The 23864-nt window shown below is 36.4% G+C and overlaps 1 long non-coding RNA gene across 2 annotated transcripts in view; it reads right to left on the bottom strand.

Annotated features, from left to right (window-relative positions):
• LOC139080060 (uncharacterized) overlaps positions 1 to 23864 on the bottom strand; it is a 193207-nt gene that overhangs the window by 8903 nt on the left and 160440 nt on the right. For both annotated transcript variants that reach the window (XR_011534189.1, XR_011534188.1), the window contains exons 2-3: positions 17344 to 17537; positions 13080 to 13224 (exon numbers count right to left, since the gene is read on the bottom strand). This is a non-coding gene — a long non-coding RNA (uncharacterized lncRNA). The remainder of the gene's footprint in view (positions 1 to 13079; positions 13225 to 17343; positions 17538 to 23864) is intronic.

Here is a 23864-nt window from a genome sequence, read left to right as displayed (position 1 = left end):
CTTGGATATTTTCCTTTTTGCTTGCAATGCTTGTTTTGTTTATATTTTTTTTTTAACGAAGCCATGTGTTTTCCCTAAGTATAATTCTAATCCTTTTCTCATTGAACTGGCTATATCTAAGCTCTTGAGAACTAAAATCTTTCTATACACTGAATGTTTATGTCCCACCAAAATTCGTATGTTGAAATCCTTACCCCAACGTGATGGTATTAGGAGATGGGACTTTTGAGATGATTAGGTCATGAAGGTGGAGGCTTTATGAATGGGATTAGACCCAGAGAGCTCCTACGCCCACCATTGTAAGGACACAATGAGCAGATAGCTGTCTATGAACAAGGAAGCAGGCCCTGACCAAATACTGAATCTGCTGGCACCTTGATCTTGGACTTCCCAGCCTCCAGAATTGTGAGAAAATTTCTGCTGTTTATGAATCACCCAGTCTATGGTATTTTGTTATAGCAGCCTGAACAAATTAGGACAAATGTCAAATGTCTCTTAAAAAGTTATAGAAACCCAGCTTAAAGTCTATCAAAAAACCAGCATATTGTGGTTGAAACTATGTAGGTTCAAAGTTTTGCTCTTTTATCAACCAGCTGGGTGGTTCTGGGAAAATTACATAAATTCTCAGGGCCCCATTTTCTTCATCTCTGCTTGCTTGACTATGCCTTCTTTGGCAAATTTTTGTCTCTTTTTCTACCTTTTCTTTTTGAACCAAATAAGCCACTCAAAAAAAGTTTGTCCTGCCTATCCACATTTCTCTTCTGCTCATTGTTGCATTAACTTTCTGAAATCCATCTTTCGTGTGCACTACTGCAATGCAATTGTTTAGTTAATGACCATTTTTTTGGCAAATCCAGTAGCTAGAAGTAAAATGGAGCTCTTTCATTAGAAATCTCAAAGTCACGGAAACCAGAATTTCAAGACTCATTTTTCCATTTGAAGCATATTGATAGAGTTTCATTGGTCTTCATGGCTTTTGTGAAGCTGACTGAAAATGGAATTGGGGTAGTAGTGGCAAAAAAGTGTCTTTGTGGGGCCTGCCCCATGGCCAAGTGGTTAAGTTCGCGTGCTCTGCTTCAGTGGCCCAGGGTTTCACCAGTTCGGATCCTGGGCGCCGACATGGCACCACTTGTCAGGTCGTGTTGAGGCAGCATTCCATATAGCACAACCAGAGACACTCACAACTAGAATATACAACTATGTCCTGGAGTGCTTTGGGGAGAAGAAAAAAGAAAGACTGGCAACAGATGTTAGCTCAGGTGCCAATCTTTAAAAAAAAAACAAAGAAAAGTGCCTTTGTGACTCCTTATTGGCCTCAGTGGCTTTTCCATCAAACATCCCAACAGAAAGTCTGAGTCAGAACAGCAGATGAGTAAAGAGTCAAACAGAACATCATAACTGAGGATCTGTATTCACGAGAAGTCTTAAGTCTCCCAGTCAAAATTGGAGGGAGCATTTAGAATGACAGAGTCATTTCAGTAATTGCTTTCATAGCCATCTGACTCTCGCTCATCTTTTTATTTACTACTTTCGAAATCCTGGCTTATTTCAGCCCTACGGTGTGTGAAAACAAATCATAATTCTGAACTCTTGAGCCAGCTCAACAAGAAAAGTTGCTATCAAGACCACACTCTTCACAGTTTTGAATGGATAGCACCCTAAGAACTATTTGCAAAACTAAAACAAAAAATAGAGCAATAAGTTTTTGCCGTGAACCAGTTGCGAGAACATTTTGATGGTAAAAATATAATCAAGTATTGATTTTTATGTCCTACAAAACTAAAAAAGTCACTTTCAACAGATTTTCCCATAACACAAAAAAGTGAATAATTTTTTTTCATTATTTATAATTACTCTTTAGAAATTTGAATCTGGTTTGTTTAGGGTCCTTCATGAACTGCAGGAATATAAATGAATTTCTCGGCACTTAAAAAGAAAGTTTTGAAAAACACATACGCTATTGTCTATAGTCACTGGAGAAATTAAATAGATTTTTCATGCAAAAACAAAAATGGAAAAAGTTAGTTAAATAATAATTTGTCCAAAACTACTAGATGAAATTAATCTACCTTTGTGCTCTAGTTGCTTGCACAACCTCATATGAGCCACAAAAGAAAGTAATAGTCCATCTTAAAATAAAATACAGAAAAGTCCGCATGACGCTGCTATCTTTTTTTTTAAAGATTGGCCCAGAGCAAACATCTGTTCCAAATCTTCATTTTTTTTTTCTTCCTCTCCCCAAAGCCCCCCAATACATATTTGTATATTCTAGTTGTAGGTCCTTTTAGTTGTGCTGTGTGGGACGCCATCTCAGCATGGCTTGATGAGCGGTGGCAGGTCCGCACCCAGGATCCGAACCAGCAAAACCTTGGGCTGCCACAGCGGAGTGCACAAACTTAACCTCTCCGCCACAGGACTGGCCCAACTCTGCTATTTTTATAAATGTTTTCCTATTTTCTATTAAACAGTTAGAAGCAAAGTCTAAAAAAGAGTAAATTTTATTATAAAACGAATAAAGAAAGAAATGACTTGAATGGGATGTCGATGTTGTGTAACAGGAGTAGAATACACGCGGATGGGGATAATTTGCAAAGGGCAGTACTACGTCACTAAATTTAGGCCGCAAAGCTGAGAGCCTAAAGGATTTCAGATACCCCTACAAGACTTCAAGCTAACTTCGGACTGATAAACTGAGCCTTGTAATTGATTATTGGATCAAAGTATCAGTAGAAGTTTAAAATATACATATAACTGTATGTTGAGAGAGAGATATAGGGATAGATGTGTTTTAGATGTACCTCTAAATACACAGAGATTTTTTTTTTAAATCTTTCCTACTATTACGTTTGGGCAGTAACAAAAGATTTTGTCAGGCAGCCAAATGTCAATATTGTGCACGTTCATTTCGTGATTATACTCCTTATAAGGAATTTTGCATTCAGTGCTGCCTATGCCAGACAATGCCATTAGGAAGGTTGCTTTTTCTGAATTTCTTCTGGGTCCATCATATAGTTTTAAATTTCACAGTTTAGTATCTGCACTTGTCAGTAAGGCATGTAGCCAAGTGTTGATCTACGGCACTGCAGAGCAGACAGAGCCAGGCATTGCCGCAAAGTTGGGTCTTCCCTTGTGTGTGTTTGTCTGCTGAAATGGAGACGCACTATGAAAAATTCAAAATGAAAGCATTGTTGCTTGAGATAAATATGGGCTCAAACGCCTGTTCAATAACATAAGAATCCCCCACAGGACTGAGAGCCTCCAATAATCTAGACTGGACCTTTTGAATTAATGCCATGAACCCTGTGCTCGCTACATAATTGCAGTTAGAAAACTGTTCCCGCAATTGACCAAAGTTATCAGGTTTCATACCTCCTTTTACTTATCTTGACAGCTCACACTTGTGATACAAGGCAGCTGCCAGGATTCTGTGCTGCCATTAAGTGGCAAGAGAAAATTGCAGAGTTCAAATAAGGCCACCAACTGAAAAGCAGACTCAGTATTTGGGATTAAAATGTACTTCGATGAGGTACATTCTGCCTAGTTTGTCTATGAATTTTATTTTCCATTTATTTGAATTGAGATTAAAATTATAAGGTTGAAACTCTTCAAGTAAATTCATAATAATGTTGTTTTTCAGAATTCTAATGCTATACTCTCTGGAATTAATTTTAATTTCAAGAAAGGTTTCCTAAGTGTTTACCCACACTCCTTATAGTTGCCTAATTTTCTGGTGAAAAAAAAGTCACTGAATTAATATCCATATGCTGATATGAACTGTCACAAAGGAAGTAATGATGTGATTTGTCTACATCGACCTGACGTATTGGTTAAGATAGCCTCATTGTGGTGATTTGAATTGAAGAAGATTTTGGAGAAATTTCTCAGGTGTGGCATGAAGAAAACCACAAAGTGGGGACTGGCTGAGAAATCTATGCTGCCTTGTAAATATTCACACCAAGTGTTCAGACGCAAAGAAGAATGTTGCTACGCCAGCAAAATCTAAAGTTCTCAGGAAGGAGTATAATTACTACATCTTTCTCTTTCTTTAACTTTACAATTGATCTTTCCATGATCAGTCATATCTCAAGGAATATAAAAGTATAATAGTACCATAAAGTACTAATGAATTTGTTTGCAAAAAGACTTTTTATCAATATAACAAAATTACTGTGGTAGTAGAGATGTTATTACCTATATTGACCTTACTTGTCTCTGCTTGGCCAATTTGGATCACCTGTTTAAACTTTTACCTTATATCCAGAATCTAAATATAATGAGATCAAAGTGGTGAACATCGGGGCTGCTTTGGGCATTGTTCACATGTACAACATACATATTTCTTCCAGCAGGAGCAATCCAGGACAAAATTTCTTTACTATATTCCCAAAAAAGTAAGATTTGTTATACATGGTTATTTAATATTAATCATTTCTACAACATATCATGGAAGTGCTATTCTTTTGCTATTAGAGAGATATTTCAGACAGTCTTGAAATTGCGGCCAAACAAGAATTTTTCATAATCTAAAATGTACCTCCACAAAGCCCCAAATTATGTTAAATTTGAGTATCTCTTGGGATCCTATTCTTTTGAAGTATAAAAGTAATCTTGTTGTATCTAAGACAACATTTTTATGAAAAAAAAATAAAATAACAATATACAGTTTAAAATATTGATGCTGGTCTTCAACCATAGAAGAGGGGTAAATTCTAAATGATCAACACCTGGAATAACTCTTCAAAATAAGGAATAGTGAGATATAAAAAAGAGAAATGCATCTTCCATAGTTATATTCTGATAAATTTATTATTTGCAAACTTGTGAAAGAGTAAAAGCTACTGTGCAGTGAGTTTCAGAATTTTATCACGTTTCTTGTTGTATATTCATTCAGCTACTGTATTCACTTCAAAAGGAGAAAACAAGAACAGTATTCCCTTTAAAGGGACAACAAAAGGAAGGTAAGTCATGGAGAATTTTTAGTTCTCATTGACTAGCAAAAGATTACTGTCACTTTGTATTAAAGTTCCTGAATTTATCTTCTTATCTGCATGGAGCAAAGTAATCTGGCATTGCTTCAAGTTGTTATTTGTCTCCTTTCAATGCAAGCTATATTAAATAGTATGTAAATAAACATGTCAAGCAAAACCTATTTATTGTCACAGGAAAGTCATTTGGTAGACGGCTTGTCAGAGGCTGGAAAATTAACATCTTTCCCAAACAATTTTTCTTCCTAACAGGTTGATACATTTAAGACAAATATATAACATAGCCTGGCGTTATTAAAGGTATAACTATGCCTCCTGCATCTGAAGCTTAATAGAAAGTAATAAAACAAATTTTAAGTTTTGCTATGGCTTTGATACAAAGTAAGTTTGTGTTTTAACTTTAATTGAATTTTAATCATTTTGTAAGGTATATTGATGCCGATATGTTCATTACTCCACAATAGAGAAATTAAGCACTGATCAAACTTACCAAAACCACAGAGAGAAAGAAACACAGTTGGAAGAGCTATTCTCATTCACCATTAGTTTTCACTTATCTGGCTGCCCCATCCTCCTGTTCTGTGATAGGAAGGTAGCAGAAAGGGAACATGGGTCTCAGATGAACCCTTCCTGGACTGGAGCTTTTGGGAATGTCTTCCAAGGATTTGAGGAAAAAACAACCAAGTTTGATGTATTCAATGTCCTGTAATCTGCAATTAAGCATCCTCGGAGCAAGCAAAGACACCAACAATAAATACAGAGCTGAAGGAGGGGCAATAAAAGAGTATCCAACATTTCTGTCATCACAACAGTGTGAAGAATAATGCCTGAACCTAAAGGTTAAAGCCCCAAACAAACAAAATTATTCATCAATCCGTTGCATAGTGCACATGATACGATGGCAAATGCATCAGTCATAAAGGCACAATGGTAACCCTTAAGATATTTGCTCTGAGATTTGTTATTATGATTATCATTAGAAGGAGGAGGAGAAATAGTTATGGATTTGGAGTAATCCATCGACACCAATTTATAGAGTCCAGATTTACATCTACAGACAGAAAAGTTCACCAAGTTTAGCAAGAGTGGAAGCTAATTTCCTATCAGAGAGCAATCCTTTCTCTTGACTCAAAAATATCACATACTAACCAACAAGATAATCGGCCAGCTCAAAACTTTCAATGGTTCCCCTCTTTCTAACAAATTAAATACAAAATCTTTAACCTGTGCTTTGGACCTACTTAAACCACTTTGGCTTTTTACATTTCTTCATTTGGGGTAGGGAGTGATAACCAGTCTCTAGTAGACAGATATAGGTGAGAAATATAGGTTTCCTTCCCCCATCACTACAACTAAGTGATATAAAATCAAGTCTCAGACTTAATTCTGTCCCCCCCACACACACACACATACCAGCAACCTGGCACACTCAGTATCACGTAATCTTTTGTTATTTGATCAATAATATCTCAGGTCTTTCTTCCCTTTCACCCTCCACCTATGACCTTGTGGATGAGATTCACTTGAGGCAAATGGAACAATGTGGTAATGGCAGACTTTGGCCACTTTTCTTATTGCAATCAGGTGACATTAATAGGCAGGGTAGAATGAAGCCCTAAACCAAGAATGTGATCAAAGGATGATAGGCTGCTGAGCTCCCTAAATTCTCAGGCCTTGTCTGTGCAAGGGGAGAGGGTTGATAGATTTTCTCAATGCCATCCATGTATCTTGAATGAGACACATCTTACCAATGGAAAAGTATTTCCAGCACTGTTTATGCTACTTAAAAAGAAATGAGTAGTGCAGATCAAGATAACAGATAATGAAACCACTTGTAACAGCTCTCTTTGGAGGCTGGAATCTTCATTACGGTTTTTCAAATGATAAATAAGCACCCCTGGACGTCTATTCCTGGTTATTTGGGAGTATTTCAAATATTGCCTAATGCCTCTAGGGGGTAGATTAAAACTAACACCTTTCCATAAACTTTCTATACCACTGTCTGCGCTAAAGATTTTTTTTTTTTCAGTCACAGAAAATACGACACATTCAAGGCCCCCAGTAATAGAGTTCTCTTTATAATCTTCCCTAAATTCTCCCTTACATGCTCCTATGACATAACTCACTACACTTGAACACATCCTGTGCCATTGTCTATTTTCCCTATCTGGAAAATTTCTTTCTCCCTACTTCTATTCAAAAAATTTAATCTATCCTCAAAAACATTTTTAAAACAAATGTCTTTTTACCTTTATTTATCATACATTTAATAACATCTATGAACACACTTCTATATATATATATTTTTTTTCTTTTTGAGGAAGATTAGTCCTGAGCTAATATCTGCCACCAATTCTCTTTTTTGCTGAGGAATATTGGCCCTAAGCTAACATGCATGTGGATCTTCCTCTACTTCATATGAGGGACACCACCACCGCATGGCCTGATAAGTGGTGCATAGGTCCACGCCCAGGATCTGAACTGGTGAACCCCAGGCCACGGAAGTGGAGTGTGCAAACTTAACCACTACACCACCAGGCCAGCCCCAGAACACACTTCTACATCTTTAATAACAAACTTCTTTAATTCCTTTATTGACTATACATTTATTGAACACAGACTACCTGCTAAGTAATGAGACCAAATGATATAGTTTGTCCCTGAACCCAGGAAGGTTACCAGCATGCAAGCAAGCCAGGAAAAAACAAAGTGATGGGTGGACTAGTGGAGAAGTTTATGATAAATTTGTTGCTAATACAGCCTGAGGAAGGGACTGTCTAAATCGTCTTGGGAGATTCTTGAAGCCTTTTCAAAAGAATACAGCTTGAGGTGAGATTAAAGATAAGTAGAAGCGATTCTATTAAAAATAGGCAAAAGCAGAGAAGCATGAGAGAGGAAAATTTGATTTTACAAGGACATATTATATGATCATTTTTGTTCCTGGGTGTTACCATGTATGTGTACCATGGTAAGAAATTTGAATAGTATTTTATAGAGTGTGGCAGCCATTGAGATAGAAAACGTAGGACATGATTTCAAATTACTTTAGAAAGATCACTCTTACTGCCATGTGGAAGATAGATTGGAGAAGGCAGGACTGAGTGAATCAGAATTACAAATGGTTCAAATGAATAACAAGGAAGGCCTGAAGTAAGTCAGTGACAATGGGGATAAAGAAGGTGGAAATGGGACCAAATATGATATTTCATTAAAAAGCATTAACAGAAAGACTTATTCACAGCAAAATTATGAGAGTGAAGAAAGTTTTGACAGTTAAGATGACTGTCAGGCCTGTTATATCAGTGTCTGTGCCACAAAAAGGGAGAAGAGACGCAGATGGAGAGGCATCTCAGTGCAGAGAAAGTCAGGTTTCAATTTTAGAAATGCAGAGTCTGAAAAGTCCATGGAATGTCTAAAAGATAGTTTTATATGTAATTCTTGAGCACATGAAAAAATACTCGATAGAAAGCTAAATTCAGGGAGCCGGCCCCATGACCAACTGGTTAAGTTTGTGTAGTCTGCTTTGGTGGCCCGGAGTTCACTGGTTAGGGTCCTGGGCACAGACCCACACACTACTCATCAAGCCATGCTGTGGTGGCATGCCACATAGAAGATCTGGAATGACCTACAACTAGGATATACAACTATGTACTGGGGCTTTGGGGAGGGAAAAAAAAAGAGGAAGATTGACAAAAGGTGTTAGCTGAGGGCCAATCTTCTTCAGCAAAAAGCAGTCTAAAAAAAAGAAATATAAATTTGGGTTCATTGTTATAGACTGAGATGCAAGAATGGACATGAACAAGAGTACCTGAGTAAAGCACTAAAATAGAAGGAAAAGAAGGCCTAGGCCTCAATCCTTGGAAATAGAATCATTTAAGACATGGATGGAGATAAATATTCTATGAAGAGATGTAGGAGGGATAAGTCAGAGAATAAGAAGAGAACCAAAAGAAATCAAGGGAATGGGAAGCAAAAGAGAAAAGAATTTCAAGATAAAGAATGTCCATGTCGTCTGTTACTCTAGGAGAGTAAGTAGAAGAAAAAGGGGAAAAAAAGAATCCATTAGATCTGATTCCTAGAAACTCGGAGTTGACCACAGTGAAAATAGGTTCAGTGAAGTAGTGGGACAGAATGAAGATAAAATAGCTCACTCAATGTTGCCCTTATTCTCTCTTTAAATGGTAATACTAAGTCATTTTGTTCTCTTCTAATCCCCTCTACTATTATGTCATATGACTTATCTTGGTTTCCACTCTAGCACCTAGGGCTACACCTCATAAAAAATTTCCTGAACTATTTTCATCTTCTACACGATACTCAAAATAGTAAACCTGCCCAAATGAAAAATTCATCTGTAAAATGTATTTTCCTATATACAAAAGCTATAAAGTTTTATTTTCTAGGGAAAAAATTAATAAAAGTTCCATATCCGGCATGGTGCTGCTCATGTATTTTGAATTTACATAGGAAGAAGAGGCAGTCATCGAGACCTAACACTCTGCAAGCGAATGTGAGTCCCAGGGGCTTCCTGTGGAAGAGGAAGATACTTTAAATTCTTGTATTGCAGGCTTCATAACCTCAGGGATGTACAGGAAGGAAAAGGAGACAGGGGCTCGGCAGGAGGAGATAGTGATTGCTCCAGAGGCATGTGGGCACAGAGAAGGAAACATGGGAGACAATCCAATCACAGTTGTTGTCTGTTAGAGACAATAACTGTCTGACTCACTGATAGACTTTGGCTCCTCGAAGCAGACCAACAAAATTCCCTCTCATGGCCAAAATTACAAAGTGTTAACAGTCGTCTGGCACCTAGAGAGTTTAAAATTCAAGACCAGTCAACAATCAACTGTATACAGTTTGCTGTGATTCTCCCAAGAGCCATCCTGAGCCTTTCTACCACTTTCTACACTGTGTTTGCTGCTTTTGTGATTTTATGCCTCTGGGCCAAAATGAGAATATACCACAAGTGACTCTGGCCCTGGACTAGATAAATAATTAATTCTCAACTCAGCCAGAAGCCGCTACTGCTGGCTTCAGTTGACAAAAAGCAACTATTACCCTGACTCTGATGCCGAGTGCACAGACTTGGTGAAAGCCCTGGAGTGTCACGATATTTGCAGTATGTGTGAATGACAATCTCCTTTTAATACAGTTTCCTGCATCCTACTTTCCCCAGTGATAGCCTAGTAACCAGGAGCAGCCTGGGAGAATTGCCATTCTCTCTCTCTCTTTGTTTTTCCTTACTACACAGTAGCATGATTCAGCCTGTTGCTGAAACGTATTCTGTACTGCTCTTGAAATCAGGAGATCTGTTTTTAAAATGCTAAATGCTCAAGATTGGCAGAAATTTAGAACGCCTTTAAATTTAAAACCAGTTTAAATTGCAGATATCTATCCTCAGCCTCAGAAATTCCATTGCATTCACAAAACTGACAAAACAAGCAGGTCAATGTAAAAGACTCATTACAAGTATACGAATGGGAATTTCTATTTTAAAACTTCAAAACCAGGTACTTTGGTCATTCATTTACAGTTGTTTTCCTTTTTCATGCTAACCATGGGATATGTATTAGAAAAATAACTAAGAAAAAAAATGTCTTAGTTAAGATGAAGTATTTCTCTTCACTAGATTAGACATATATATATATATACATATATGCATACAGAAATATTTACACTTATACATTTTTTACAGCCTAATTTTTTTCAAAGCAACGATTTTGAGTAAACTAAAGATAAAAAATCAGTGCAACTGATTCAAGTAATCTAGAGGTTTAAATGATGCCTAGAGGGTGAAAGAAATGCATTTAATATGTACCCACTTATGTCACTGGTGCCATCCTCATCACCCAAGGCCACAGTGGTTCCTGGAAGCCTCTTGGCTCTGTCTCCCTTACTACAACAATCTGTATAAAGGCTGTGAATATTAGGGCCATGGATTCAGCAACTTACGTTTCATCAATTGCCATCCCCAGTGAAGTTTTGCCACCAACTGTGAACACTGCTTTGAAGGGAGGAATAGGTCCTTCAGATATATGGGAACCAATGACTTCATGCCTCATCGGTATCTGGGACCATCTCTACTGTCTTGTTACACTCGAATACAATCGCTCCTGTCTCCCTTGTACATAACTTATTTTTCAATGTCCTTAAGCTTTTACATACAGAGAAAAAAGCAAAAAAACAGGAAGAGCTGTCGTCTTCCTGAAATTTTGATTCAAGCATGCAAAGATCCCTGAGACAAGGAAACACTAGAGGCCTTGTTTTTAGATGTAAGAATGGGAAAGGCCCAGGGGGAGAAAATTCAAAGAGCAAAACAAAAATCACTATCTCAAAAAAGGATCCTGCCGTCGTGGTGGTGAAGAGCCTAGGCAGGCCTAGATTCAGATCCTGGCCTGCCATTTGTAAGTTGCATGACCTTGAGCAAGACATTTGACCTCTTTTTTCCGCAACATTTTATTGAGGAATAATATGTAATAATATATATGCTAATATAGAGAAGAAAAGTACATTTACCTTAAATGTATAGCTCATTATATTTTCCCAAACTAAACAAACCTAGGTAACCAGCATTCACACCCAGAAAAGAATGGTCTGAGCAGCCCAGAAACCCTCCTTCTTATACCCTCCTCATCGCGTGCTAAGGTAGCCACTATTCGACTTCCAGGAGCAGAGTAGTTACTGTCGGCTTCTGTGGACACTGTCTCTGAGTCTCTTTTTGCTTCATTTGTGAAATGAGGATTATGCAATACCATCATACTGAGGTTGTTATGAGAATTAAATGAGTTAATATGTAGGAAAGGTTTAGAAGACCCTGTTACATAACAAACTCTACATCTTTATTAATTAAAAATGAAACAAATGTTTTAGAAAAATTAATCCATGCTTGATTAGTGATTTAGTATAATATAAACTGTATGAACCTAAGCCTAAGAATTGTAATTAAAAATAGTTAAAGTCACACATGATGAAGCAAATGAAGATGTGCTCTGGTTAAACCAAAAATCGGTTTCACAAATGTATCATTCACTTCTACATAGAGACCTTAGAAAAATATTATACAGATTTCTCAGATTGGTTTGATTGAAATAAAATTTAAATGTAGATATCTATCTCAATAATGATGGAACATGGCTTCTCTCTGACACACTGTTTTCTCTTGTAAAATAGTTACACATTATATTATGTGTCATTTCAAGGAACCTCTAGATATATTCAAATTTATTTAAATTTATTTTTAACAAAAAATGTGTATGTTGTCCATTTACAAGCATTATTAACTTGAAAAAATGTAGACTTAATAAGATTATAAATCTTTGGATTGAATAGATGTGTTTATTGAATTTAAAATATAGACCCCTATTGGGGCCAGCCCAGTGGTGTAGTGGTTAAGTGTGCACACTCTGCTTTGGTGACACGGGGTTAGCGGGTTCAGATTCTGGGCATAGACCTACACACCGCTCACCAAGCCATGCTGTGGTGACATGCCATATACAAAACAGAGGAAGATTGGCAAAAGATGTTAGCTCAGGGCCAATCCTCCTCACAAAGATTTATACAATCCTTATTAAAGAAAATGTATCTAGAAAAGATATACCTGCCATTAGATTAAAGTGGTTCACTACATACAATAAAAGTCATGAGATCAACATCAAGAATACTGTTTCATTTATCACATTTCATGGAATTGATTTTCTATCCTTAGACATAAGGAAATTTTGTAACAGCCAACAGAAGGCAACATGACTTGACTCCAAACACATTTTTTAAAAAGAAAAGAAAAAAGAAAGCACAAAATAATTTTTTCCAAGTTGAAAAAATAGCGCATAGATTAAAATACCATTTCATGTAAATTTTATGATATTTGCTTCCCTTTTTTGTTGACTACTGCTTTAATTTTCTGAAAATCTTTAAACTTATTCACTAATAAATTATGTTTCTAGCTATTCAGTGACATTACACAACCAAATGCTTACATCTGAAGACACTATATCCAATGTCACCTTTGGAAACTAAAATGGAGTCACTTGGGTTGGGGCCAAAATGGAGTTGGCCAATGCAAGTGCATTAAAGAAAAATGAAACTTAACCTTACCTAATATAAGTTGCAGGAATTTACAGCTCTTCTCAGAAATCAGTAGACAACACCAACCGATCCCCGAATGCCAAGTCTGTTCACGCCATCTTTGAACTTCCTTGACGCCATCTTTGAACTTCCTTGTTCCCCTGACTCAGCTACCCTGATCCAGATAAAGAAGATTCTGAAGCAACGAATGAGCTGAAAAAGCCCAATAACTTCTGCATTTACCCCCAAAAATCTTTTATTCTGTGAGCAACTCCAAACACATTGCTCTTTGGCCTTGAGTTTCTGGGCTTACAGGTTGAAACACCTCCAATAAACTCATCTTTCTGTTTGTTTTACTCACACAAAGTGGTTTGACAAAACACACGCCAAAACAACCAACAATACTAAACTTCAAAGGTTTAGTATTGAAATTGAGAAAATATTGAATGGACAAACTTAAAAACATATCATGTTAAGTTTAGGAGTACCCATGGCAGAAGGTGATTCTCCAAAGTTCCATTTTCACAAATGAAGCTCTAATTTTTGAACTATATTGAAAGCCCATATTTGGCAGATAGCCTGTTGCTTTAGGAGATTTGTTATTATGTTGCTGGGGGAAAATACTTGAATTTTTCTGGGGAGTAGGGTACACTACACCTTAGAATTTTGGCTCTAAAACACTTTTAGGTTATTAGAAGTAGTGTAGGTTCCTGAGTATGAAGTCTCTGCAGCTACACGACATTCTGTCCTCAAAGGACCTCGCGCTTGCAATCTGCTGTCGCCATCTCAAAATTCTTAATAGTTTTTGAACAAGGGGTCCTCATTTTTCTTGTGTACTAGAGCCCACACTTTGTAGTTTGTTCTGATTGGCAGACTGCTCAGTACCCCAGTTCTCCCTTTGACATACATGTTCGATGGACATTCAGCCCATTTTCTTCCACTCAGAACATCTGAAAGAGTGTAAGGAGCAGCATCTGCCTTGCCATGCCCCTGAATCATGGTGTGTCCATGTAAATGGGCTACATGCTTTGGTCTCATTTCCACTTGTGCCATCTAGGCCTTCTTTTTTTTTGGTCAATGATACCCTCTTCTCCTGTTTCTTTAGACTCAGTCTCCTCCATATTAATTTACTTTCAATCAAAACATGCCCACATAGCCTCCATATTCAGAAAAAAAAAATGTCTTTTATTAAACTTTTGTCTCCTTCTGTTTGGAAGTCTATCATTTTACAGACAAGAATCCAAAGTATGATACACTCTCCTTCATGAAAATAATATGAACCCATGGTAGGACACTAGAAAAATATATATGAATATTTTTAATAGACAAAATGTCATCTATAATTTTACTGCCTAGAGAAAATAATATTTAAAAATATTTTTTTTTCTAAGCATTTAGCATAGTTAAGATTGTATCACTTGGGTGACTGGTGTAGTGGTTAAGTTCACGTGCTCTGCTTCAGGGACCTGGGGTTTGCTGGTTTGGACCCTGGGCAAGGACCTACACACCACTCATCAAGCCATGCTGTGGTGGCATCCCACACAGAAGAACTAGAATGACTTGAAACAAGGGTATACAACTATGTACTGGGGCTTTGGGGAGAAAAAAAAGGAGGAGGTTGGCAACAGGTGTTAGCTCAGGGCCAATGTTTCTCACCAAAAAAAGGAGGATTGACAACGGCTGTTAGCCCAAGGCGAAACTTCCTGGCAAAAAGAAAAAAGAAAGATTGTATCAGTTGTTCTCAAAGTGTGACCCATAAGACGACCAAAGGAGGTCATCAAGACTCAGGGGGTCTGTGAGGTCAAGCTTATCTTCATAATAATATTAAGATTTTATTTTTATTTTTCAGCATGTTCACATTTGCAAATATGGTGCATTTGCAAGGGTGGATAAAATTGCTGTCTCCTTAACCTGAATCCAGGCAGTGGCTTCAATCCATCTAGTCACGGTATGCTTCACAATCACACCCTCAGAGGAAAAAAACCAAATGCCTTTTTACTCAAGAAGGTCCTTGATGAAGCAGTGATTTTTATTAATTTTATTAAATCTCAACCCTTAAGTACATTTTTTAATATTCTGTGGATGAAATGAGAAACCTACACAAAATACTTCTGCTGCACAGCAAAGTAAGATAGCTATCTCAAGGAAAAGCATGCGTACTATTACTGAACCAACTACTTTAATCGTGGAGCACCATGACTGACAGAAAACTATATTTATTCAGACTTGAGTACCTGGCAGAGATTTGTTTCAGAAATGAACAAAGTGAAACTGCAACTTCGGGGGAAACAATGGATATATTTGTTGCCAATGATGAAATTCGAATTTTCCCTTGAAAATTAGAATTTTGGAAAACATGTTGCCACCACTGTCAGCTTTATAGCTTCAGAGTGGTGAGAGACTTCTCTGATGAGATCGGTGGTGATGTTAACAAATTTGACTTTTGATACTGTATAACTAAATATGTTATTTGGACTACATGCATAAATTAGTGAACCAATATCTGCCAAAATCATGCATGGATAAAAGAGCCACTCAAAGTAAAAGATAGAACAATGGATTTTAATGTAACGGTATAGTAGTACAATAGTACAATAGTCCCCCTTTGTCTGTGGCCCATAGGATCCAAGACCTCCGGTGGATGCCTGAAACCGCTAATGTACCAAACTCCATACATACCATTTTTTCCTATACATATGATGAAGCTGAATTTATAAATTAGGCACAGTAAGAGATTAACAACAATAATTAATAATAAAATAGAGCAGATCTAACAATATAGTGTAATAAAAGTTACTGTAGATCTTAGGAATCTCAGCACCCGATTTCTTTTCCTCTCCCTATTGGTGAACTTCCACCTTTTCACTTAAAGGAAGCCCTTTACGGCCTCTCTTTCACATATCCAAATTGCTAGCATCACTACTCTTGCACTTTGGGGCCTTTATTAAGTAAAATAAGGGTTACTTGAACATAGGCACTGTGATACCAGGACAGTGGATCTGATAACCGAGATGGCTACTAAGTGACTGCTGGGTAATGCATACAGTGTAGAGCTACCAGACGAGGGGATGATTTATATCCCCGTCAGGTGAAGTGGGACAGAGCAAGATTTCATCAGGCTGCTCAGAATGGCACGCAGTTTAAAACTATGAATTGTTTATTTCTGGAATTTTTCATTTAATATTTTGAGATCACAGTTGACCATGAATAACTGAAACCACGGATAAGGGGGGACAACTGTATTATCAACAAAAATATCAACAACTATCTTCAGAGACTACTTAAATATTTCATTTCCAAATACGTATTGTGTGAGGCCAGGTTTTCTCCATATTTTCCAATCCAAAAAACATATTGCAACAGAGCAAATGAAGCATATATGAGAATTCATACAAACAAAAGTTATTTGGGATCTTCAATGATTTTTATAAACATAAAGCATTCCTGAGATCAAAATATTAAGAAAGTTTTAAAAGTTTTAAAAGTTGGCTGCTGTATATAATTTTTCTTATCCTGAATTTTTTCATTTAATATCATTTATTACCTGCCTAATACTTATTGTTACTTTTTTATTCAGCTGTCTGCTAACAAGACTGACAACTATTTGACCTTTTATTTTATTCATATTCATATTCCCAATTTCTGTCTAATCTTGGTATTTAGCGTGTGTTCCATAAATGTTCATTGAATGAATAAGTTGCAATGGGACAAGTTTTAATTCATGTCTCATTGATTGCTTTGGATTAGACTCGTTGTCCAGAAATGGTTACTGAATCTTTCTGATACTTACCTTATCGGGTGAATTACTCCCTGAGAAGCCTCTAGGCAAATCACTTAACAGTGAAGTCGTTTTGTTGAGCGGAAAGAGCTCTGATGCACACATCTGGATTTCCAATCACAATTCTAATAATATCGATATGAGGTATAATCTTGGAAAAAGTAATTGTGATATATTCTCCTCAGTTACAAATTTTCTTCTTCATACATTGAATATGAATAGTTTGAATTAAAAGATGACAGTATTTAGAAGATTTTAAGGAATCATAAGACAAAGAGCCACCTATGAAAGATTAGTGTACAAGCTTGTGCCATGCAAAGGTGTAGGGGCTAAATTTGCATTTGCCCACAGTATAGAAGCTATAAGATTAGAAAATGAGAGACAAAAATCTCAAAAACTACCAGAGATAAATAAATAATGATTTAAAATAAACAACAAGCAGATTCTAAAGAGAGTTTTTGCCAATAACAATAGGTATGCTATTTTCAAAGTGCCAGAATCCAATTCAAAACTCACTTTCGAAGATAGTGTGAACTAGGAGCTTGGCTTCATGGCCAACTGGTTAAAGTTCCGTGTGTTCCACTTCAGCGGCCTGGGGTTCACAGGTTCAGATCTCAGGTGTGGACCTACTCCACTCGTCAGCCACGCTGTGGAGGCATCCCTCATACAAAGCAGAGGAAGACTGGCACAGATGTTACCTCAGTTCTAATCTTCCTCACCAAAAAAAAGAAAAGAAAAATATCCTGTGAACTAAAGTTATTTTCAGATACTCAAAGGCAAAAATCTTTATTACCTATAGATCTTTGTTAAAAATAATAAAATAAAGAGACCTTGATTGAAACAGATGAGGTAAAATATAAAAAGAAATTAAGAAAAGAAATAAGATTAAAAAAACAAGTTGATAAACCTAAATCAGTACTGAGTATAAAAAAATAATTAGAAAAATAAATTGATGAAATAAAATCAAGGGCAAAATAAAATATTTGACTATAATAACATAGAGATGGGAGGAAAGAGTTATAGCACTCTAAATTGCCTAAAGTGTGTGGAAAATTCAGAGTGGATATTCACATTGTTAAGATTTAATGTTAAGTTTGCATTTTTAAAATATAAGGGCAATAAAAAATAATATAAATGGAAGGCACAAATTTTATGAGAGTAGAGTGGGAAAGGCAGTAAAGAACACCAGATAATGGCAATATAAGGCATGAAACAGGGCAAGAAGCAAAGAAAAGTAGGGTTAAGTAACACGAAAATAAAAGAGTTGAAATAAACTTTGGTTTATTGGTTTATTGTATTAGTCTGGGTTCTCCAGAGAAACAGAACCAATAGGAGACAGATGCATAGTGTTATATGTATATAGAAATCTTGGTGCTGCACTTTTTAATTTGCAATTTATACAAGGAGAAGCTCTTAAAATTGCTGAAAACAATATAAAAATAAATTGATACATAGCAAGTCTAAGAGGAAGCAGAAATGGAACTGCCTCCTCAGTTCAGAATATTCATTTTAGAAAACTGGCCCCCAGACAGCAGACAGCACCACAGGACTATACAGATCTTCAAACTGCCAGCTTCATATCCGAGAAAGAGATGCTGAAACTAATCAGATACAGGCACTGGAAACAAGGGGAATCTATGTACCCTACCAGTTAACAAACATTTGGTATCTATCGGCCTTTCCTTGTTCAAGGGGAAATAATCACACGAAACAAATACCAACATAAGGTCTGGATAAGAGACATCTTATTGAATCACAATTTCCCAAAATCTATGCCTCAAAATGTATTCTGACTCAGGAGACAAAGGCCCTCTCATAAAATATATTTTTAGAATTCTGACTTAAATGTTAAAACAATTTCTGTATTTCACGATCTTTTGGTACTTTCAAGATGCTGTTATTCATATCTACAACTGACAAATATTCGCTGAGAATTCCTCATGGAACTGGTATTTTTGGACACGCTTTGGGAAATGCTCCTGTAGAAGTACCTTCTTTGATATGGAAATATGTGCAACATCCATTATAAAATTATAAAATCAAGCTACAAAATTGGTTATGCAATAAATTTCCATATATATTTCCACTGGGTAAGCAAACACAATGGTATTTTATATATTCAATCTAAATGAGACAGATTACAATGGTAGGGTATTACAAATGGTAGGGTTAAGTGGGTAAGTGAATGTATATGACTTATTGTATCCGTAAGAGGATATCCAAACCAAATTTGTAAACAAAAGGCTTTTTGAAAAAGGAGGGTTCTGACCTAAGACCTGATTATCAAATCAGAGATATTTGCAAAGTAAAAATAATGAGGCGAGAGTGGCTGGCAGTCCGTGGATGACTGAATTTTGCATTCCAGACTGAGAAAACATATGACCATCATCTACAGCCATAAAAGGATAAAATGTTCAAAAATAGCATATTTCATCTGGTTGGAGTTTAGAGCATGAGGTGGGGAGTGGTAAGATAGCCTGCTGGAAAGGTAAGAAGTTGTAAAATCATGAAAGTCCACACAAGATAGATAAAGAATGTAAACTTTATCCCAAGGGCAATGGGGAACCAAAGAAAAGTTTTACATAGGTTAGGGAAAAACTCTACTTTTGTTTAAAAGATTGTGCTACACTATGGAAATGTGACATAAGGTGGCAAGAATAGAGGGAAGAAGACCAGTTGGTAAGTTGAATGAGAAGATGATGGCCTAAAAGAAAGATGATAACAGAAAAGATGAAACGGAATTGATAGATCAAGAGATACAGAACAGGCAGGGCGCGGACATGGATCAGTTTCAGGAAAAAGGAGGGGTCAGCAGGACACTGGAGTTTCTAAAAGATTTGATGAAAACTTGATGAATTCACTCAAAGGCGTGAAAAACAGAGAGAATGTTTGGGGTAGAACGGAGATATATTGGATCCAACTTTGATTACGTTAGATTTGAGAAGCTTCTGAAACTTCAAAGTGGTGGGTCATGAGTTAATTAAGATGCAAATTTGTTGAGAGGAAATTTGCTTGTTCTATGAGTGCATTCATATTCTTTCAAGCATTTAAAAAACAGATAACTTAGGGGCCAGCCTAGTGGCATAGCAGTTAAGTTGGTGCATCCTGCTTTGGTGACCCAGGGTTCACCAGTTCGGATCCCGGGCTTGGACCTATGTACTGCTTATCAAGCCACGCTGTGGTGGGCATCTTACGTATAAAATAGAGGAAGATGGGCGCAGATGTTAGCTCAGGGCCAAGCTTCCTCACAAAAGAAAACAAAAATTCCTTGCCACAGAAATCATTCTAAAGCATATGAAAAGATGGAATTTTACCTAATTCACTTTATGAAGCTAGCACAATTCTGGTCTTAAAACCTTAGAAATACAGAAAAATAAAACAAAATCACAAATCAGTCTAGCTTATAAACACAGAAACAAATATTTCAATTTATATACTGGATCTGACTACATAAAACTTTAAAATTTCTGTGTCAATAATATCCTAAATATAATAGCTGAAATATTTCCAATTACTTGAAAACTTACCCATAGCCTTAATATTTTAGGAGAAAATACTGTTCAAATGATCTGAAAAAATATGCAAAGGAAAAATTGGAAAAGAGTAAGAAATATACTATCAGCATAAGAACTAAGAGATTCACCAAAATTGAAGACATTTTTCCTTTACTAGAAAATTCCAGAGCAACTTGATTCTGGAGAATTGTACCTTAGAGTAAACTGAAGGAGTAAATACAGGATATTCCCAAATGCGTTGTCACGGCAACTGAATGTAGGCTTTTACTTAGAAGGCTTTTTCACAGAGGACAAATGTTCTTCATGTCAAGCCAGGAAAGGAAAAGGTCAAAAATTTTTTTTGGTAGCCTACCTTTAGCCAAAGCAAATAATGAGAGTATGTGGGAAATATACTCACCTAAGAGAAGAGTCTTGGAAGAAAAAAAATAACAAAATCAACAAAACATTAATGTAATTTTTTTTTGAGGAAGATTAGCCCTGAGCTAACATCCACCACCAATCCTCCTATTTTTTGCTGAGGAAGACTGGCCCTGAGCTAACATCCATGCCCATCTTCCTCTACTTTATATGTGGGATGACTACCACAGCATGGCTTGATGAGCAGTGCCATGTCCACACACAGTGCCATGTCCACAAGCGGGATCTGAACCAGCGAACCCCGGGCTGCTGAAGTGGAACATGCGCACTTAACTACTGCACCATAGGGCCGGCCCCATGAATGTAATTTTTTTAAAAAGTTATGACAACAGAAAGCCTGAAGCTATTATGGGTTTAAAACACAGCAACTGGTGGCTCACCTTGAGGGAAAAAAATGAAAAGATGCAAAAAGTAATTCCTCTACATGTACATAGAAGTCCTGTTATCCTGAAATCTGTATATTATTTTAAAGGAATTACAGAGGAAGGGAGTAAAGATGAAGTTCCAAAACTCCAGCTACCCCAAATCCAAGAAACTCACTCTCCCACACACCCAGACAGCTGAAGGGCTGAACAAAATATGAAAGCCATCAGCATCTGAGCTGCTATCTCAGTCTCTATAATAAAGCATCGAGAAGTAAATGTCCAAACAGGACAGACACACAAAGAAGTTACTGAAACTCTCTTCCTGATAATTTGTGGAGAGTACAGAAGATGTCAAGAGAAAACTCTTGGGTAAAAAATACACAGGAAGAAACTGATCAATGCAAAATATCGAAAACGAAATTCACCCCAAAAATCTGTGTGTGAGTATGTGTGTAAGAGAGGTGAAATGAATAAATAAATATAAATAACATAAGAAAATAACATGATAACATAAAAATCTATTTGGGGAAAAGAAGAAGTAAAACACCTCAAGAAACAGAAGTGATGTCAATGTGAAAAAAAATCTTTTGCAATCTTAAATAAAAATAAATATTAACTCTATGAGACAGAAATCATAAGAAATGTATTAGTAAGGCATTATGTCAAGTGAAATAAGTCAGACAGAGAAAGACAAATACCAGATGATCTCCCTTATATCTAAAAAAATCTAAAATCCGAAAAAAATCTATGTCTAAATCTAAAAACATCTTTTAAAAAGTCTAAAAGAAAAAAGAAAACCAAGCTCATAGAGACAGAGAACAGGTTGGTGGTCCCCAGAGGCAGAGGTTGGGGTGGGAGAAATGTATAAACTGTTTTGTTTTGTTTTGTTTTTTAGTTTAAATAAATTGAAATTTTTTTCTAAAAAGAAAAATGGCACACGTACATACTCCAAGTGAAATTCATTAGTCAAAATCAGGATATACATAATAAATGAAATTCATCCAGAAGCCTTCAGAGTTCAATTATTTAGTTAATAATAATTATGTAAAATTTAAAAATCCCCAAAGCATATGGAAATAACCAACCGTTTGTTAGGAAAATATTTTTAAACTAAACGTCTGGGTAAGATCACTAGGAAGAGAAAGGGAAAATAAATGTATGAAATGGTTTATATCTAAAAGAATATAATATTCAACAATCTTGAAAGTGCATTTGAAAATTTCACTAAAATTACCTTTTGGAGTGAGATAAATCATTTGAAAAATGAAATAAGAAAGCATCAACAAACTATAGATAATTTGGGAAAATTAGATCATCATTGGACTACATCCCCAAAGATGAGATTTTCAAGAGGATAGGCTGTCAGGCTTCTTGGGAAAAAAAATAAAGTATTGGTAAGAAAATAAACTACATCAGTTATATACATATGGAAAAGATGGACTTGAACATAGGATTTTTAAGTAAGATTTTCTGGATGATGAGACTACAAAATTTTTCTCTTTTTTTTACATTATTTTGTAATTCCTGAATTTTCTTTAATTATTTCACTAAAATTTTGATTAAACAAATATTGACTCATACCTTCTATAGGCCAGGCACTTTACTAGATGGACACTATGTATACAACAGTAAGCGCACTAAAGATGACCCTGCTCTTTAGGCACTAATTCAGGAGAAAGAGAGAGAGAGGATTAGACAGAGATGGACAATGCAGCATGAAAAGTGTTATGACTATAGATAATCGTAAATTAAAAAAATACGTAATACTCAGCAGTCCTTAGGAGCTGGCTAGCAGGAGACGATACTCAGCAGAGAACAGCTTATGTGGGGAAATAGTTTATGATAAAGTGAGTGGGCATTTAAGTAACGGAGAAAGCAAATATATATTTCCTAAAGCTGCTGTATTAGGCAATGTGGAACTTTGGAATTAGGGAAGTAGGCATTACCTGAAGGACAACATAGAAATTTGAGAGAACATTGTGTTACATGGATTGTGTGAGAGCTGTACTGATGGCAAGAATAGGGGAGAGAGAGAGAGAGAGAGAGAGAGAAGAGAGGGAGAGAGAAAGAGAGGGAGAGAGAGAGAAAAAGAGAGGGAGAGAGAGAGAGAAAGAGAGAAAGAGAGGGAGAGAGAAAGAGAGGGAGAGAGAGAGAAAAAGAGAGGGAGAGAGAGAGAGAGAGAGAGAGAAAGAGAGGGAGAGAAGCCTGGTCACACAAGAGCCCAGGCACTCCAGCTTTTCCATATTCACCTGAATTTCCTGATTTCCTAATGTCTATTTCACTGAAACACACTGTTTCTTGTCCTAATTCTTGTCGATTTCCTGGGTTGATTTTTATTGCCATTTTAATTCATCAGCAAGCCGTCGTTAGTGATTTGTCATTTGGAGCACAGAACGTCTCCACAGTCTTCACCTTGTTAAATTTAAATGTTAATGCCCCTCGTTATGGCACAGCCTTCACCCCTGCCAGTTACACCTGAACACAGGGGAACTATCTGACTTAAATGAAATCGCTAATCTCTTGTTCAGTCACATTGTAGGTGTAAAACGCAAAAACATTTTGAATCAAGTGTATGTCCTCAAATTACCTAATGGCAGAAAAAAGAGAAAAGAGGGGAAAATAACATGGATATTTTCAAAGTCTGGGTTTTTTTTTTTAACAGGATCAGGAGAAAAGTTATTTGAAAACTAGTCTCTGATACTTTTAGCTTCGTAGCAAGGTTATTGGTTTTGAAAGTTAA

Source organism: Equus przewalskii, chromosome 28, assembly GCF_037783145.1.
Source record: "Equus przewalskii isolate Varuska chromosome 28, EquPr2, whole genome shotgun sequence".
In the NCBI taxonomy this organism is placed as follows: Eukaryota; Metazoa; Chordata; class Mammalia; order Perissodactyla; family Equidae; genus Equus; species Equus przewalskii.
The sequence above is the reverse complement of the archived record's forward strand: the minus strand, read 5'-3'. Positions and strand labels throughout refer to the sequence as shown.